Source organism: Rissa tridactyla, chromosome 3, assembly GCF_028500815.1.
Source record: "Rissa tridactyla isolate bRisTri1 chromosome 3, bRisTri1.patW.cur.20221130, whole genome shotgun sequence".
Classification (NCBI taxonomy): domain Eukaryota; kingdom Metazoa; phylum Chordata; class Aves; order Charadriiformes; family Laridae; genus Rissa; species Rissa tridactyla.
Window position 1 is genome coordinate 69,856,846 of NC_071468.1, and position 21,055 is coordinate 69,877,900.

General features: G+C 39.5%; 1 protein-coding gene across 1 annotated transcript in view; it reads right to left on the reverse strand.

The window, feature by feature from the left end:
• NKAIN2 (sodium/potassium transporting ATPase interacting 2) overlaps positions 1 to 21,055 on the reverse strand; it is a 565,330-nt gene that overhangs the window by 480,821 nt on the left and 63,454 nt on the right. The gene's annotated exons all lie outside the window — the stretch shown is intronic.

The following is a 21,055-nucleotide window of genomic DNA, read 5'->3' on the forward strand; positions in this document are numbered from 1 at the left end:
TTCCATGCCATGTGACATCACGTTCAGTATATAAAGCTGGGCGAAGAAGAAGAGGGGGGGAAATGTTTAGGGGTATGGCATTTGTCTTCCCAAGTAACCATTATGTGTGATGGAGTCCTGCTTTCCTGGAGATAGCTGAACACCTGCCTGCCTATGGGAATTAGTGAAGGATTCCCTTGTTTTGCTTTGCATGTGTGGCTTTTGCTTTACTTCTAAACTGTCTTTATCTCAACCCATAAGTTTTCTCACTTTTTTCTTCTGATTCTCTTCCCCATCCCACCAGAGGAGGAATGAGAAAGCAGCTGTGTGGTGTTTAGTTGCTGGCTGGGGTTAAACCACAACACCATTTCAAGGAGGATGTTTTATCCTCCCCTTCCATCACACATGCACATTGTTTATGAGAGGAGAAAGAATATGACTCAAACCACAAAGCTGCTGAGATTTTCAGAAGGGGCTTAAGCATTTGTAATTATATCAACTAGGATTTGGCTTCCTAAATACATTTGAGTATCATTTCTTTGGTATTTATAGCACCTTCATTCCACCCTAAAAAGCACAAGGGTTTTCTTGTTTCTGCCACCAGAAAGTATACCAGCACAGCCCACATCAAAGCACTGACAACAGCCAAACCTTCAGCTGGGCCTACTCAGGAAGCAAAGGGATAACAAAAAAAAAATAGTAAGAATATGTTACCTGTTTTCCTCTTTATATGTGTAATCATTTAATCCAATTATTGTACTCTTCCATAATGATGAAGAACATGATCAAGCAATCAGATGGAAAACAGAAAGCCGCAACACCCACAGCATTAGGGAAACCACCCACAGTGCTATCAAGCTCAGTCCAGTAGATGCTGGGGTAGATGCTTTTCCCTTTATTTGAATGGAGTCATGACTAAGATGAACGGTTCTCAGTTGCAGCTAGACTTTCATTATTGTCACATTATAAATACTAGTGTATATGATTATGAGCTGAATAATACTGTAAAGTGTACGTATCCTAAGGCTGATTAAAGACTATACACACACAAAGAAGTGTAGGTCTGTTAATCTTCCTCATTTTCCAAGCACTTTACTCTTCCTGTCTCTTACAGTTCTTTAGCTCCAGTATTAATTTGGAGAGTTAGGCATCTCCCACTTTGGGAATTTAGCTATAAAAATACAGTTTTCTCTCAGAACATGTATTGCTATAAAGCCTTCTGAAGCTTTGGTCTCCAGTAGTACAAAAAACCCCAAAGATCTTTCTTTTATATTGTAAACACTGTTGCAGATTTAAGTGGCACTGTATAGTCATTTAGTTCCCCAAAATATAGCCTTTTAATCTTAAACGCTTCTTAGGTGTAATACATCTTTTAAATTGAACATTGACTCCAGAGTCATGCAAGATGTTATACAGCTGTAACCAGAACATTCTCAAAAAAACCTGCAACATCTCAATTATACATAAAGCAAACAAAAAAAAGCCATCATCTCCCAATCTGACAAGTAAACACAGGAGACTGATTTACACTGGTTGATTTCAGCTGAGCTACATTAGAGTGACTGACTAGCAAATGAGCCACCTTATATTGAAGGCTTTTAGCATTTTAATTTTGTGTTCTAGCATACACAAATAAGCTCTCAAAGTATGGCACTCTCCATTTTAACATAGATCACACTGTAAATTTCTGTTTTGCAGAGCTGCTTTTATTTCACAATGCTAAGCAAGATAAAAAGAGCAAAGTTCTTAACCAAGACCATCTTTCCAACCATGCTTGCCCATGTTCCCTTTATTCCACAGCTTCTACTCAGTGTCTGACAGCTCTTTTTTCTAACACTATCTTGCACTTCAGAGACCTCATTTATCAGTGAGCTAATTTAGCAAAAAAAAAAAATAACAGAAGTTACCCACTATTCTTGATGGAGAGCATTAACGCTAGGACTATGTATACAGGATCACCAATTTCCAATCGATCTTTTCTGCTGTCAAAGAAATTCCATTGTTTTGAAAACTCTGATCAAAAGCATTTCTCCCCCCCGCCCCTTTCTAGTTCTGTCATAAAACTAGAAATTTTTACTTAATCTACCAAGTTTTCCACCTGAAGACTTCTTTAGATCATCATATAGACCACCAGTAATGCAGCTATTAGGTCAATAGAATTCAATAATGCAAAATTAAGTGCTTCCCATTTCTCTGCTCGATGTAAAAACTACCATAAATCTGCACACAAGTGCTCACTTTCTAAATCCTCAGCGAGACTATTTTTACTAACTTGAGCCCAAGGAAGAAAGAACATATTTGGCTTTGCAGGCTTTAAGTGTGATTATCTAGAGTTACCCACTGCAGAACACTGGCCAAGGAATTCCATCCTTATTAGAAGTAGAGCTTTTATTGCAATAGCCTTTGGGCAATTTCTTAAAAAAATGAAAAATCTTATCACCTTACATGAAGTAACTGACATCATGGTCACATCTTTCAAGGACTAGAATTCCCTAGCTGGAATTCTATATTGATCTCTTCTTGCTCCCAAGTGAAATCTTAGGTCCAACTATATATGTTTCTCCTCTTCCCTGCCACTTAAACCTGATCCATGATTCACTGAGCCTTGAAGACATAACCAACTAATAACCTACAATAAAATTGCTTCTGATGAAACTAGGGTCTTGTGCCCTTGCTCAGTTCACTTGCAGAAAGCAAAGATCATGAAAAAGGATATTTAGAAATTCACAAGGAAAGCAAGAAAGGTTTTAGAGTAGAAGCATCAACAAAACATACCTTATTGTTAAAGCACACCCAAACTAACAGATGTTAAAACAGGTGAAATATTTGTTAAGTATTTTTCTACATGCAGAAATTGTTTGCGTCACCAAACATGTCTGGCCTACGCTTATCCAAAGCCTGACTTCTCACAATGGGTAAACTCTGACCATAATAGTCATGGCTGCTTGCAAAGTCAAGTCGACTATTTAATTCACCAATGCGTTATTATTTTAACTATGCAACAAATTATTTGAAAGCAAACCTTTACCTCAGAATACATCAGGTTTATGTTATAAATCACATAGAAACTTTAATGCAAAAGTGGTTGTCTTCAAAGACCACACAGCATGACAAAGTTTTAACTCTACTAGCCAGAGAAACACGTTTCAAGCCTATAGAAGCAGACAAACCACCCTTACGCTACAGATACGTACATACATAGAGACACATACATAAGCACTGCATTTCAAGAGGAACAGATTTTAATTTTGGATATTTGCATAGATCATTTTCTTTATTGTCTTATGGCATAGAGACTTAGCAGTGAACATAAGGACATAATACTTCATTGACACCTCTTGCCATGTATTCATCTGTTTCCTACCACTACGCTGAGGATCAAAGTTCTTGCAATTGAAAATCTGACAACCATTACATTATCTATTTCAGGATTTCCCAATACAAGAGAGGCTGTAGGGCACTACATCTCCACGCCTCAAGACATCAGAGTACTAGTCCAACTGCAGTCGTTGTCGGTAAGGAGAGATACAAGTGAAACAGTAGCTTCCAAGACAAGCTAAAACTTCAGTAACAGTTATTATTCAAGATCTTCACTCACATCCTGGTTTCCCCACCCCGGGATAGAATTTATTTTAACAAAAATCTCCCTTTGGCAAATCAGCCCTATAGGATTATAGGGAAGAGGGCACTGGAAAATAACACCTAATGAAGTTCTTAATTCTCTGTTTACCTTAAGATTCAACAAGCTTCTATTTGTTCCCATGCATCAACTTTTTACCACAGAAAAGACTCATAAAATAACCATATCCAGTGGTAAACCTCCCACTGGATAGATAGAAAAAGCAATCTTACTTCAGCCATCTTCCCACACACTCTGAGTAACAGACCTGAGACGATAAGAAAAAGCTGCAGGAGGGGGATACAAGAACAACTCATAATGGAATTTAATTTAATCCACCCACCTATACAAACCACTCACCCTTAACAGAGGTGAAGAAATACCTGCAACTTTTTTAAACCTTCAGCCACTGAGACATCCTTCACAATGTGATGACATTATCACCATTTCAAAGCCAGCCAAACATACACACAGAAATCCCACCACTCTCACATAAAAACTCGCTAACCTGAGTTTGCTGGAGCTTTTAGTCACACCCATCTGGAAGCACAGCATAGCCTTTAGGTCCAGTTCGTATTTAGACTGGTAACAAGTCTGATTTCTGCGAGGACGAAACTGAGTCACTGAAGGGTTGAGAGCATTTAAATACCTCTCCACAGTACTTTTTTCTCCAAGCTCAGGAGAGCCAACCAGCTCTTCTATCAGGAGACACTCAAAACACCTGTGCTAACAGCTGTACAAAATACCACAAGCAACAGCCCCCCCCCCGCCCCCCCCCCAAGCAGTTCACCTACCACACAGCAGCAACACAGCAACTCTGTCATAACCTCTGCTGGTGCTGAACAAAGGTAAATCAACACCTTCACCCTCAACCACAAATTACTTAGGCTAATATGGAGTGAAGACACACCAAAACTAATCAAGGAAAATTAATCCTAAATCAAAGCAGGAGAAAAGCTCTTTAATCTCTTGCTTTCTTCACCTGTTGTAATCAGATGTCCTTCCTGTTATACAGACAAAGTGAAGAGCCATAAGGTTACATTTTATATTTATGGACTTACTGACTCAAAGAATAATGTCTCTCTCCAGACCCTTAATCTCCTGATACCACAGCAACCGTTGCACAAATAACTTTTGCAAAAAAAAAAAAGGATTTGTGCTTCTGACCAATCCTCTGTTGCTTCTTGTTCCTGCTCCTGATTAATGTCGTTCAGCCGTGTCTCCTTCTCAAGCGCAGGGGAAGCCCTAGCACGCACGGAACAGGTGTTTACTCAACAGTACTATTTAGCCGAGTTGTTTCCGTACTTTCACCAAACTTATGGTCTTCAATTTTCAAAGTGAAACTTTCCAAGCTATGTAGGGCAGAAGCGCTTAAAATGTTTGACTTCATCCCTTTGCTTTTCATGAGAATTTGAGCTATGATTCTGCCAGCTCCTGGTCTAGGAGGCTTCCTATTCCTCTGCCTCTGCTGGGGCTTCAAGTGTAACTAGCTTAGGGGCTCCTAAGCTTGGTATTACAGAGGCCTGGCAACGCCCTGGGGGTTCTGGTCCAGAATAGTGTTGTTGCTAGGCTACCAGAAATTCTGGCCTTTTGCCCCATTACAGCACGGATATCTTCTGGGTGACCATCCAAGTACGCATACCCGTTTGTTTGCACAATGTGGGGTTTGTTCCAGCAAATATTGAACATGCTTTTGCACTAAACTGAGGCCCAGCCGAAATACCTGTCTACATACAATTACTGCCTTTTTTTTTTTTATTATTTTTCTGGTTTGTCTCGTTGCTATCCTGTCTGTGATACTTTACATAGACGAAGTACTGCTTATGAACATGTAAGATATACTATGGAAACATCATACTACTGTACAAGTCCCACAGTGCTGATTAATAGCAATAATAATGCACAAGCAATTGTGCTTTTATTTTTCCACATTTGTTCTATGGCCATTTTCCCACAAGTTTGATTATAGCAAGAAAGTGTTTAATGAATGAGGAATAATAGCAATATACGGCAGGAGAGCTTTATGTACAGTTTTAAGACTTATTTCCTTTTGTTGCTGAAAATGGGACACTGGAGGCAAGTCAGTGCATTTATGGCACTATGTTTTTACAGCTTTGTCTTTCCTTACTAGAATGTCACACACGGATTTACAATTGCCAACACGCATTTTCAATCGCTGAAAGCGATAGCTGCAATCTAAGGCAAGAGAACTGTGAAAGCCGAGATGTGCATACATCTGGCTTTACATTTCTTAAGACATCAGACCCATGCCTTTAACACAACTGCATTGTTCAAAAAAAGCTTTTCAACAAGGTTACAGCCCTCCACACAGCCTTTTTTCCCCTCTTCTTTTTGAAATATGAACCTCTCTTGAAAGCTGATACATTTCTGACTCTGTTCCAAACGATCTTGTCTTACATCCCTGTAGAAGCAGGTATTTTATCCCACTTCTCTTGGACGGTCAGTTCCAGAATAACAGCTGCTCAATGTGATACTGAGCTGCACTGTCCTTCCCTCCTAAGGAAAATCTTGGCACAAGCTGTCCTGCTCTCAGGGGCGGGAGTTCCTGATCAGATGTGTCCATCCACGCTCAGAAGTTTTCAGCGACCCTCTGGTTTGCCTTTTCTGGTATGCCTATCTACAGGCTCTGAAATGCATCAGAATAAGACAGGAAAATGATGAAATGAACCAGTAACATGATGATTTATGGAGGCATAACTTTTCATTAATTTTTTTAAAGTGCCTGAATGTTTTTCCACTGTGATACTTCATTTGCATACAGTAAATCACCTATCAGTTGAAAATGAGTAATAGCTTTTACTCTGTTTATTACATGGTATTTTATGCTGAAATGTAATACAAAGGTTTAATTTCTTAAAAATCCTGGCTAACGTACTGACACATAGGCTAAAATTCCTTATACCTTGACAATGACTGCTATAATCACCAGGCTCATCTTCTAAAACCTTTTGTGATGAAGAACACTCCTGAAATGGCCATTTATTTAGAAAGATGCTTTATTAAGAAATGTTTTTTAGGAGGTTCAGATATTGGATATATTGGATTTGATCTATCGGATCAAATACTCCCTTGCAACCTTACTACTTTTTGTCAGTTCGGTGGGGTGAAGATACTGGACACTACCTGAATATCACCCGTGGAGCACCTCTGTCATATAAATGAACCACCAGCAGAAAGGTATCATCTCCTACATGTAGCACTTGCCTTGCCCGTCAAGCAGAGTAGAAATAGCCAGTTGCTCCTCTTAGTGAAGGTTCAATACCCTCAGTTATAGGCACAACCCGCTTGGCTGCTCTAACCTCAGCTGGTGTTGGTGCTCGTCAGGAGGAGCAGCCTACCTTCTCTGCCACACTGTGACGACACTTGGCGCGGTTGTTCCACGCATTCTCATTTTGATACTTCCATTGTCATAAATGATAGCGGGAAAGCTGTTAAGGTAGCTCTGTCTGGATGCAAAGAAACCAGATCCTGCTTTGCTACGAGGCTGAAGGCAGCCTTGGTGAACCCAGCCCCGAAGAACTGACATCGTGACGTGTGGCACTGGCTGCTGGAAATGGCTTAGCAAGTTAGCTCCACGGATCAACAGGCTTTAAGGAGACATTCAAATTTTGCTGTTAATGACGGGAAAGTAATTTTAAAAACAGGATTTAGCCAGTCACAGCCACACATTTGCACAGGGGTACTTTAGAGCCATACTTCATACAGATGTTCTATATAGCCTATTTAAAAAAGAAAAGCTGTAAAGATTTTCTAAAAAACTGTAGATGGTGCAGTTTTGGATTTCTCCTAATGTGGTAGCTAGTATTTTGCTCACCTGTTCAGGCAGTACAATATATTACATTCAGAGGGCTAGAATTCTCCAAATATGCATACATTAACCAATCAAAACTCCGTTTTCTTTGCAAGGTCTTTGGCAGCCACTGATTGATAAGCCATAAAATGTTCATTCCTTGCCCAGAGCTTCTGATGAGTACTGAAGATTATACCATTTAACTTTCCCAACTAGTGCAGCAGAGCACTAAGCAGAATTAGAATACTCAGAATTATATTTCATCTAAAGATGGTTTCTTTCGGGTAAAACAAGCAGTTAATTTACATATTGTCAGTTATGCTTACTCCTCTATATGTGAAATTATAAATGATTCCCAGGGCTGAGAAAACAATAATGCTTTTCTCAAAGTCGAGCAAAGTGTAAACACATTCAAAAGAATAACAAAAGTAACTGAGCTGGTAAGGCACCACACAAATGCTCAGAGCTGAGAGCAAAACAGACTTTAGTGGTTAATAGAAAAGCTGAATACAGTTTCTTGACACGTCTGCTCTTCATCCCAGGGATGGTGTACCTCCATGGCATATCCTCAGGCTTCAAAATGTCGGTTAGGGAATATGCTGCAGTATCTGGCAGAGGTTGCAGTGTGAGCTCTGTGTCAGCAAGAGAAGAGATGAAGATACATTCAGGTCTTTCTCCATTGCAGAATACAATCTTCATCATGTCTTGTAATATAGGGAAAGGAGAGCCAGCTGCAGAACAGTATGCACTATTATAAAGCTATGGACAACAAATGCCTAAGAACTTCTGGTGTTGTATAAGCAAGTAGCTTATTCAGAGTTTCTAATGCTTGTTTAACTTAAATGCAGTGACTCGATCTAAGCACTGCGGCGATTTGGAGCTACCCTAAAAATAGACTGCAAAATACTACTCTTACAAAATGAGTACATATCGTGGAAGTAACTAATAGTCCGTGCAACTTTAAATGTGCCAGTGAGTGGGATGCTTCTCAAAGAGGTAGTAAAACCTGTCTATGTCTAGTTTGATGGAACTACATATCACCCAGAGATTCTAGTCCAGTTACCTTAATAACATAGCTTGATTATCTCTGAAAACTGTTTAGATAATCTTTAGACAAAAACAGGTCTTTCTTTGGATAAATAACAAGTAAGTCTGATGGAAACTCTAGAAGGGTTTAATTTGTTTTACACAAAAAGACTGGAACATCTAAACACTGAGATTAGGTCCTCCATAATCAGATGACAACCAGTGAAATTATGCAGACAAATGAGATCTATAGGGAAGCTTGATAGCGTTTTTAGCAAGAGCTCAAGGCATGGTTAAGAAAACCAGGAATGACAGAAGTTTCAGGAAATATAGGAAAGTTTGCATTAGTTCAATAATTCGATTTAGGTATATTAACTATAAAGATGCCATCTCTGACTACTAACTCCTGGATCACTACATGGTTGATCTGTAACTGTATTATTCCCAAGATACGTGCTGGGAAGGTATTGGTTACTTGGAGTCTAAGTCCGTCCTTATACGGCCAACAAATTCTTATATAAATTATATAAAGAGGAGACGTCATGAGGCCTTATATCTCCTAAACCATATAGCTGATCATGGTCTTAGTCAAAAATAACTTTTTCTTTTTGTTTACTTTGCCAGGATCTTTATATCAGAAGTCAATAAGGACAGAATTGTTAGATACATGTCCGAGTTGTGCCTGTGTGATGTTTTCAGGTGATATTGTTATCTAGCATAGACAAAGTTAGGAGCACTGCTAGACAAAAAAAATGCAAGAGGTTGATCTGTAGGTGCTGTCAAATTCTGACTGTCATCTGAGAATGTAACAAAGTGTTGGAAATCTTTCTGGATGTTAACAGGGCAATGAAGGTAGGGAGGACTCTCAAGCTCTCCTTTGTGGGGAAAAACCATGAAATAGTGTGAATAGAAATTCTTGCTTCTTATTCATGAAGGTTTTCCCCTGTTGCAAAATACAGAGAAGATTCACTTCCACTGGCCACAGATTCTGGCAAAATGATTCTAAGGGGAAGATAAAACAGCTGGGGACAGGTATCAGGCAACCTGCAGCATTCTCTGACCTTGCAGTCCATGTTGTTCAGTATCTCAACACCAAGAATGAGAAAAGGTAGTTTACAATGCAAGGAAAAGTGACTAAAATGGTAACTCAAAACAGTCTTAGAATCACAGAATCATTTAGGTTAGAAAAGGCCTTTAAGATCACCGAGTCCAACCGTTAACCTAGCACTGCCAAGACCACTACTAAACCATGTCCCTAAGCACATCTGCATGTCTTTTAAAGACCTCCGGGGATGGTGACTCAACAGCTTCCCTGGGCAGCCAGTTCCAATGCTTGACAACCCTTTTGGTGAAGAAATTTTTCCTAATCATAGAATTGTTAGGGTTGGAAGCGACCTTAAAGATCATCTAGTTCCAACACCCTGCCATGGGCAGGGACATCTCCCACTAGATCAGGTTGCTCAATATCCAATCTAAACCTCCCCTGGCGTAACGCATCTTATCAGAAGGACTGTTACTTGATAAAATCAATAAGAAACAGAGACCTTGAGCAGTCCAATTTTTCCGTGTTGTCCTACTCTGCCCATGGACCAACCATCAGAAAATTCTGTTTTGTTTTTCTGCAGTCATGTACACATTGAAAGAAAAAAATGCCGCAAAGGAATCCTTCAAAGTGTGAAGGGCATTGCCCTTTTTCATGCAGAACTAATTCCCACCATCCAAACAGAAGATCCTCCTCTGATGTCTACACCGCTCCTGGGATCTCAGAACTCCAGAGCCAAGAAAAGAGCGGCTCATTACCGCACATATTTCCACTGACTGTAACGTGGTCACTGCAGCATCTAGAGCTGTCTGTAAAGGTGCTCTTGCTGCTAACTGTCCCTCAGCAATTAGGGATTTAAATTCTTTTCTATGCTCCTGTGGTGACCTCATCAACAAAATCTGTAAACTTATTATAATTAAGAAAATCATAACATGCCAGAAGGACCTAATAATTTGACATTCTAAACGGCAAGCTTGCCAGTGAATAACTTTTATGACCAAGCAGATCTGATCATCTTGGCTCCCTCTCAGCAGGAGTTTGCATCAGTCTGTTCTGTCCTCACAAATGGCACACAGTATATGTATATTTTGTCTGCTGCCTTTGAATCTGCAATGACAATTCAAGGTCCTTGCCAAATATTTTTGCAGGTTCCAGTGAGGCCTCATTAATGGAAGTGTTTTTCTCCGCAGCACAGAAGTACGCAGCATGTCCAACAATTTACAGGTTCTGCGCATATTTTTATGCTGAATTTGGAGCGGTTTGGCTCTCTTTCTCACAGATTTCTGGAAACTTTAAGAATTATCTGATGCAATGGTTCCAGAAGGATCAGCTTGTGCTCTAAGACAAGGATTGAATGTTTCTTTTTCCTAACTCTGAAGGACAGCCCTAAAAAAATTCTTCAAAGCTATTTGTTTCAACTCTGTGGAGTCCTGTAGCTAAGTGTTTACAAAGGTCCCAGTGATGACCTTGCAGGTCACCTTTACATGAATATGAGGTAGGAATGAAGTAAAAGATTACTAAAACTATTCTGAGTCATTTTTAGTTTTTTATATCTTTTTTATAAAAGTACTAGGCTGGAATAGAATAAATCCTTTAACTTTAATCAGAATGAACACTGAATATATCCTAACAGGAATGCTTGATTTGGGAAAAAAAGGTCAATGTTTAAAACTAAAAGACATGAATCGCACATTCCTTGGACTTGGGACACCTAGTGGAGAAAGTTTTTACAGAAGAAGAAAATACCAAAAAAATTGCCAGAGCCCTCTGCGTAACCTACCGCAGAAAGGTTTCCCATGAAGTGTATCTGCTTCTCTCTGATGCATCACTCACTACTTTAGAGGGACTATTAGTTTTGCCACTACTACTGAAACCAAGAAAAGAGTAAACAACTGGATAAAAATATCATATTTGGAAGTGTTGTTATTACAGTTTATTATTTGTATTATCTAGAAGCCCAAGTTATAGACCAGAAATCACTGTGATAAAAGTCTGAAATTTGGGAGCAGATTCAGGTTTGTTTTCCTGAAAAGGTCATAAGCTGCTCATCTGAAATACATCACCCCTCCTGTATTGTGCATTATTTACTAACTCCGAACTTTCATTAGCTTGAGCAGAACACTGGCTCGTGTTTCTTTTAAAAAAAGGTAGAAGGCAGTAATTAATTTTTCTCCAATAAAAACTGGCTGATCAGTTTGCAATTTTGCATTTTAAAGAAGTTGTGCATTCTAAAATCATCACAATGTGTAAGTGTGTTACCACAGATTGTTTCTCAGTCTAGCGCCTACATGTTAGAAGTGCTCTTATTGGTAAGACACCGGCAGAAACGATCATTTCCTCACAATAAGAAACACAGCCATTGTCATAGTGATTCAGGCCAATTCATCTAGTCCAATATTCTCTTTCTGACAGTGACCAGCATCAGATGCTTCAGAGGAAAGGGCAAGAAACCATGAAATTGGCAATTATGGAATAACCTTTCAATAAGTAAAGTTGCTTCTCAAATTTGAATTTAGAAGTTAGTTTATGCCCTGAAGCCTGCGTGTTCATAGAAATTGTGCTAAACTTTAGACTCGTGGCATCTTATGACAGCAAGTTCTATACTGCTCAAAAGTATTAGTGTACTATTACTGTATATGCTTAATTTTAAAGGTATTTCCTTGTGGTTTTACTTTTGCTGGATTTTTGCTCTTGAAATGCAAAGGTTATAAGAATTTTTTGTAGCTGCCATTTAAGGAGCCCCTGCACTCATCCTCAAGGCAAACACAAACCATGTTTCTGCATCCCTCGAAGGAGAAGCAAAGAGAAGCACAAGACAAAGAAGCTTAAAACCACTTTACATCTAGCTGCATTCCTTTTCTACTCTATTAAAATTATGGTTTAAGCTTATATATATATACACACACACATGCACACGTGCAGTCATACGCGTGTGAATATCTATTTCTGGTAATCATGCAACACCAAAACCACACACAGACATAAGCATTAAAACCTCTCTATTGCTGAATACAATTTTAAACACTGAAAAGCAGTTTTATTAGCCTTTGAAGAGAATGGGGAAAGAGAAAATGGAAAAATATAAAATTAAATGTACATTCCCCAAACGGCCTAGGGAAATTAGCCATATATTCAGTCATTAAAACTAACTGAAGAAATGTGTACCCTACTACTTTGAAAATACCAGCTCCATTGTTCGGAGGATCATTAATAGAGGAACAAATGGTTGCAAAGCAAAACAGATAGAAAACCTCAAAGATGATGGAAAAGTCATACATGCAGTGCAAGTGTCTTAAAGACCTCTTCGAAAATCAAAACCTACCCAACTAACAAAGGAAAACAATGAGAAACTCTGAAAAGGAATAATCCCTCTATATGGTACAGTACTGAATGGATCTTCTACAAAGCTTATTGCACTGGTTGAAAGTGTCTTAATGTATATGCATACCTAGCTACCCTTGTTGCATACACATTGTAACTACTACTAAAGTCAGTGCACCTGAGTTATAAGAAAACTGATATAAATCATATGGACACAACTTCTATAATGCTTATATATATATATGCTTATAAAACAGAACAATGTGTAGTAAATACTATATATTACAAGAAGGGGGGGGAAGTAGTTAGAACAGCTACTGATACCCATTAACAATTTAGTAACGGAACCTTACTCAATTATTACATAAATTTGTAATTTTAGCACCAAGAGTTCAGCTGGTCTTACCAGACACTTTCAAACAAAAACAAATGTTTCTGAGGGCCTGATCAAACCCTGGTTAAAATTCCAGGAAAGACTTGCATTGACTTGAGTGGCTTTTGGATGGAGCCCAGAAATTGTTAGATCTGCTTGCTTTGAAGAGGCTGCCCAACTTCATACACGTGGCTAGTCCTATGAAGCACCAGTATTTAAGAAACCAGTCCTCCTTAATGACAAATCACACCTCCAAATTGCTTTCACAGTGGTGATACCTTGGAGCTATGCAAGACCCTGAGCTGTCCTTCAGTTTTTTGCCACCAAAAATATTGCCAGTAAGTACTGTTCTGTTTCCACCTGCAGCATACTCTAAATGAAGGTAAATAAGGCATTCATGCAAGAAATTAACACATGGCGTAAAATAATACTGAGCTTCAGGGTGAGAGATAGCGTCATGTCAGAGGGAAAATCAAAGAGTGTAATAGTGTGTGTGCAGTCCCAAGCAGGGGCTCAGTAAGACAGCTCAAACCCCTAATAGATGGATTGACAGAACAAGCACACAAACCACAACTAACACTTGTCACTTGTGCTATGGTCTGAAAAAACACACAGTTGGGGTTTTTTTTAACTTTCCTTGATTTTTGTAATATTCCTGTGTTCTTCCATATCATATATTTTGCTAAATTGTTTGCAAAACTCACATTCAAGCTACTTAACAAAACTAGCTTAATATATACTTTGCAATCTTTGCAGTTTTATAAGCAATGTAATGCAATTCTTATTCTTAGTACCATTCTGTGTGGTTTCTATTATTTTTGGGGTGGGGGGAGAACCAATGTCAATCAAAAAGTCTATGGAAGTCTCTCTTACAAGTGGGGCACGAGAAACTAGCTAAAGGGTCACAGCCATGTAAAATTCTGTGCCCGACATCCTGACGGTGTAGCTAAAGGGTCACAATCCAAGTGAACCTTCTCAGTTTCAGGCTCCATCAGATGCCTAAGTATCCTCTAACACCCCTTTATGTTTTGGTTGAATCCATAAATTTCCATGGTCCATTTCAGACAGATGAGCTGGGATCCCATCACTGGAATGCCTGAGGTATTTCCTACTTCATTCCATTTCCTCTTTCCAGATTCCATGCTGGTATATCATCAGCGCTGGTACCTCAACCTCTTACATGGCAACTAAAGTGATTTCAAACAGTGCCCGTGCCAGTGGCACTGCAGCCTGGTCACCCATGGGTACCCATAGTAGCCACACATTGCCAAGGGAGTATCCAGGGATGGTAACAGATGCAAGAATCATTTATTAGGAATTTTTAAACTTCCACCAATGTACATGCATAAACTAGTCCTTAGCTAGATTACAGCACGGGAGTCACATGGAAGTCAAGACGAGTTTGTGTAGCGACATTCACACAAATCCCTGCGAAACAATTTGAGAAATAATTCAGAGTTTAACTACGAAAAACATGTCCCTATGAACAGATTCCAGCCATGAACATAGATGGGAAAAGACGCACTGTAAGAGCAGTAACTTCTCTAGATATGTTGTAAAGTACTTGCCAGTTCACAGAGGTGAAAATTTCAGGAGAAAGGCCTAGGAATGGAAGAAAACGAGCTGCAGTAAACAGGACTGAATTTGCTATTCTTGCCACAAGAGGAGGATGCAAAGGCCAGGGTGAATGGAGGGTCACTTAGCCAAGCCAAAAGAAAGCGCAGAGTAGGTGTTTTGGATGATGCAACACTGTGAACCAGCCACCAGCCAAGGAAGGGGACACAAACAACCTTGTGTTTGTCAATACTGATGTGCAAGGGCCAAAAGCAACAGAAAGCAATAGAAAGAATATTTCTTCTCAGCAGGTGGCTCAAACTGCAGAGAAGATGCATAGGGGCTGGGGTGAGGGGAAGGGGGACACCGCATCCGCAGCCAACTGAGCTCTCCAGTACACTGCATAAGGGAGCTTGGGAGAAAGAAAGTTTGGGGCTAGGCCAGAGCATCATTGCACAAAACAGTTTCACTGTGCCAAAACTCTCCATGGAACAGCTGGTCGGATTTGCTGCATCCTCCTACTGTGAAGCAGAAAAGCAAGTCTGTGCCTGCTGTCTTCTAAGGAAAGCTCTCTGTAGGCTGTTGACACTGTATTTGGGCTTCGCTCTATCAATTTGCTTAGGTTTTCAGCAGGATAAAAAGGGGTAAAGCAAAGTAAGACAAAGGTCCTGAAAAGTAAAAGGAAGACGTGTGTTTCAAATGAAGAGAAAGCTGGGGGAGGAGGAGGATGGAAAGGGGGAAGAGGCAAAAGAGAAACCTTTCACTGAATCTGATTCATCAGGCCACTTTGCAGTTAAGATTATTATAATCTCCGTTGTTTTAATATATTCAGCTGGGTAAGGAAATTACTTTATTTCAATCAGAATTGTCTCAGGCTGAAACAACCACTGGCTAATGGCAGTCTAAAAAACATTCTCTCTGACTCATTATATATATTTCCAGGGGAAGGGAGAAAATCACCTAGCGACCAGAAGTCATTGCCGTCTCGTGGCCTGGCAGACGCTCACCAGAAAGCAACACGGAAACATCCTCCAGCTCTGCTTGTCCTCCAGGAGCATCAGCTTCTCTGGTCTGAGCGAGGAATTGCTCTGTGGGCCCAATCTGCCAATTCTCTGGTTTCAGTTGACAAGTCATGGCCTTTGCACTCTGCTACCACGCTCCTTTAGCATTTGCCTTCAAGGAATATTCTCATAAATTAGTTTATTGGTGAGATTTTCTCAAGAGGAGCAGAGGAAATGCAGTATTTTTCAAGGAAGAGAAAACCTTGTGTTTTGGGAAATGTCTGATAATAAGGACTAGGAAGATAATTTTCCATCTGCCAAGCTGACACTGTTTCTATGAATATGGTCCATTCTGGGACAGAATAGTGGACTGGACTACACATGGCTGTTCCCATCCTCCCAAGAAAGCAATTCTGAACAAACTAATATAAATTTTTCCTAGAGGATATGAACAAAATGCTCACCTAATACACATTACTTCTTTCCTCTTGTACCCTACCTTTTTCTTCATCTTAGCACTTTTTTTTTTTAAAGCAACACTATGAATATTTCAAAGCCGCTCACTGCAGGAAAAATGCTGTAAGACCAGTGTTGTACCTAAAACCAGCCAAACACAGTACAGTGTTTGACCGCGGTAAATACAAACGAAAATAATTACATATAAACTATTTTGCTGTCACTCTGTGCCGAAGTAGAGGTTCTCTACACATAAAACTTAAGGTCGATACTGAATCTTCCATTTGAATGTTTTTTAAGATAAGGAGGCTTTATTTGAGTCATTAGTCTTTCAAATTATCTTTAAAAGACACTGTAATTTTAAAGCCTGGTTGCTACAATTTTTTTGAGGTTTTCAAATGGTCTTGTGGCTGCAAATGCTACAACACACTAGATAACATTACGCGATTTGTGTTCTTCCTAATGCCACTCACTATTGGCTCTCAAAGCAACAGAGAGATAGTTCCTTACAAAAGACAATTTCTGTAGAGGTCCAAGAGACCAGAAAAGGCAAATAAATAGTTTAAGTTGAAAATGAAGTTAACATGTTGACTACGTGTTTGTGCCTCATACTGTTAGGTCACAGTAAGCCATAATTTCACAACATCAAAAATTCCTCCTTTAGACAGGTTGTTAGATGCAGCATTTAAATCCAACACGAACTTACATAGCTGGCACACAGTCCTGTCTTTTGCTATTTATAACTCCCTACAGTCACCAATGTTTATGAATATAATTTTAATTCAAGATGATCCTGATAACATTTCTCAAAACTTTCAGCGTCCTTTGATTTGTTTTACATTATTTTATTAACTAACCATACTAGTGTTGCAGTTTGAGTCATTTATAAATCCGTTATCTTCCTCCAGTGCACCTTTTATCACGCATTTTACATTTTAAATGTAGCAACCGTTTGGCATTTTGTTTGTTGTTTCTTCCCCTTGTCTCCCTTTGGCTTACTACCCAAGATGTGTGGGTTGTTGGGGTTTTTTTCCCTTTCATCTCATTATATAAATGCAATAATGGAAGTAATTAATGTTTAGCTGTTTAACTTCCATTTTATGCAGAGTAGACATCTGATGATCAAATCCACCCAATGTCTGCAATTAGACCAACTTGTGCAGCTGCGCTTCCTCTTGCTAGCTGGAATGCACTTCCCTTTTGCTCCGAACCGCTTTGTGATGCACTTGATGTACAATGCTCCACGCACAGCTTTGAAATAAATGTGGGATATTATTCTATCTTCAAGGCCAAAATAGAGAAGGGCTGTATTAAGCATTTGGGTGGGAGAAGGAGGGAGGGAGGGAGAGGCAAATAAAATGAAAAGGCAATGACTGCAGATGCCCGGGCTGTACATGGCACTGGAAAATCATTGTCGGCTTTGCTGTCACTGTCACACTAAACTTCCCAGATGTTCATATCTGGAAATGTCACAAAATGTCATGGCATAAGTTGCTGCATTTTGTTTTCTGCAGAAAGGGTGAACAATAATAAAACAGCCTCAGGAGTGTACGGATAGCCAACAGCAGCTTGTAAAGGTCTCAGTAAAACAGCATGTGTGCACGTTATGAAAAAGAAGCAAACATCAGCTTCCTTTTTTTTCTTCCCCCCCCCTTTTTTTTTTTAATTAATAACATAGTGCTTGAGCTGATAGAAATTTAACATTCGAATTAAAACACAAAGAAAAGGCCCTTTTGTCATCTTCTCTGGATCTCAAAGCTCCCTTTGTCCAAGAGCTAAATGCTGATGTCAGATTAGTTATTGACAGAGCCAGTACAAATTTGTTCCATGTTCATTTATCTTCTGGAATTTGATGTAGTGCCCTACAATTAAAAGCAGAACCCTCTGCGAAATAAGCTCTTCATTGGTGACACCAATGTGGGAGAAAGCTTTGCATTTTAAAGTAAGATCTTTCAAAGCACAGATTTTATCTTCTCCACAAGGTTTGTGTTTCTGAGGGACGTCCAGGTCAGGTTCTCTCTGCGACATCTTCTTTCTCTCAAATTATTTCCATTTGCTTTCCAGAAAGCAGTGTAGCAGCAAAACCAACTATACAGGCACTACTCAACAAGACACCCTCCACTTACCGTTAAGACGAAGCATTATAAAATTATATCTGCAGTCCATACATCCAAATAAAAAGGGCTTCAGATAAAACGATTTTGGCTCCTTTACAAAAGAAAGCAAGAAGGGAAATCAATCATCTGCTTTCCTCTGCTTATAGAACTCAATGCAGATCCAGAAGCTACAGTTAAAATCCTCTCCTTACAAGCTTGCTGTTGCATATAATTAAGTTCACTGTAATACGTTAATATTCCAATGTCGTGACCTACTTACAAAGCCAGAACTGTCAAATGGCTAAAAGTGACCCATTCACTTTCATATTGGTTTTGACTAAGTCACTAAGTCCCTTTGCCGTTTAGTGAATCATGTGCTGCCTCCGCTTAATCTGCGCAGCCTGCGTGGGGCACATATGCTCGTGCCTTTTTAAAGTGTGTGGCTACACAACTGGTGCTGCAAGTACGGAACAGAGGTGGGGAGAAGGAACTGATCAAGAATAAATGCTGAGCCAGGATCATTTGCTTTCAAAGAGATCTTTGCTCTGGGACAGTGATTTATTTCAATGTCCATTTCATATATGCCAAATGACTCAGATGTCATCATTTAGTCTTGTAGTCCTTGGTACATTAGTCTAATGTAACATCATTGAGCAGCTGCATTCTCATTTATTTGAAGGACAGATGGCAGCTATGCTTTGGTCAATTGTAAATTTGTTCACTCAAAATTTCTTTTTTATCATGCTATACTTTATACTATGACAATTGGCTCTACTCTTTTTCAGGGTTGGTTTTTTTTTTTTCCCTCGCAAGCTTTTGTCAATGTGAATGAGCTAGATAATCAGCAATCAAGCTGAGAAACACTTTATTTTTATTCTTTTCAGTTTTTTATTATATGTTACATTTTAAAAGATAGGTCAACTATTCTGTTTAATAAAATCGTATCACCAAGTGACAGACTCTACACATCATTCTGGTCCTTTCTGTTGTCATCTGAGGGAGGAAGAATTTACCTGGAAGCAGTCATTCATCATTCACCATTACTTGGAACAGGAGGCTTGGCCTCCCACACTCAATAAATCTGCAGGGAATGACAGCCAAAACCCTTTAACACAAACAATTGATACTATATTAATATATTATGAAAGGAAACAGACCTTCAGATCTGTCTCCTTAATTACTTGTTGTTCTTATCTCTTTCTCTCCACCTCTTCCTAAATGTTGGGCACAACAGCAGGCTATAACTCCATTTACAGTTCTTCTCCTTGTAACCACTCTGACTCTGGGTACCACCAGGCTCCTCAAATTCACAGCACAGCTACCTCTCCTGCGGTGTTGTCATGTTAACCCATCACTCAGGTGGCCAATGGGAGGCTGATGAAAGGCATCCATCCTGGTTTGTGCATTTGCCAGTTGCAGCACGTATGCCGCATGTGCACTTGCTGAGAACGGGTGTGGAGCCTCCTGGATGGGAGTGAATGCTTGTCTTGGAGTGGATGTGTTTGATTACAGGATGGAGCAGACAGAATGACTGAGAAACACAGCAAGCTAGGAGCCTCCAGCAAAAGCAGAGAATAAGAGACTCCTAAGACAAGCAGGGAACAAGCTCAAAGCCAAGCCTCAGAGCTCATGATTAAAAAGATATATTCGTAGAGGTTCAGAAGAGAAAATGCAGAATTTGTTGCAGCTCAGAAAGCTGATGAAAGTTGCTGGATTGACAGCAGGACAGGACCCACTCAACAAACACAGTGGGTCGGGAGGGGTAAGAGAGATCTGCTCTCAAACCATTTATTTTAAGCCATCTCAACCAATCAATCTTGAGTTTTCTTTGTTTCAAGACCTACTTGCTTTTAGTGGTTTTGGGTTGCTCACTTGAAGGAACAGATGTGGCCACATCTCTATGAAAGTTCTGGCCACCTCTGCTCTCCCACAGTACGTGTATCAGAATCAATTGAGACTAAGTTGTCAGACAATCCAGGAAACGCCTGTATCACTTTCATAGTGTTCATTATAAAGTTCTTCCTCTTCTTGAGCTCAGCTACTTTTCCCATTTTGCAACTTTCAGAAACACATTTGTTGCAGAAAATTTGGTAGGAGCTATACAGCCACTGCCAAATCTATACAATGGGGTGGCATAATTCTACTCTGCTCTTTCCACACAGGCACCTTTCTCGAGTGTTTGCATTTGCCTATTTTATAGAGACTATTTTAAGGATCTAAAGAGCTAATTTGCAGGAGGGGGATTAGCATACATCTTCCACATGTAAACACTACACAACGAGATTCCATGAAAACACGTATACTTCCCACTCATAAGAACTTCCAGCACCAGCAGATAATGTCAAGAGGAAAGCGATACGGCTTTACAAGAGTACTTCACACCACTGGAAGAAAAAAACAAACTGATGACAGAAAAGGGGAAAATAAAGCAAGCAGAAACACTGCTAAGAAATAGTTTTGTGTTAATCTACCCCACGTGGCAATAAGCATTGACACTAGCATGAGACTAAGTCAACCTCCCATTTTGTTTCAGCTTCTACTATGCTGTTTAGTCCTTATCCTGTGTACCAATTAAGCTGTTATTTCTATTTTTTGTTTTAATGGATGTGTAGGCAATAACTTATTTCATGAAATGAATAATGGGAGTCCAGTGCCTGGAGTCTCCTCAACATTTTAAGGTATTTCAAAAACTACATTTTTTTTCTCCTTTCTTGTCAATATCTTATTTGGGGAGGAGAGGGCAATGACTTTCAGGCTTTTGACATACTGGAATACAA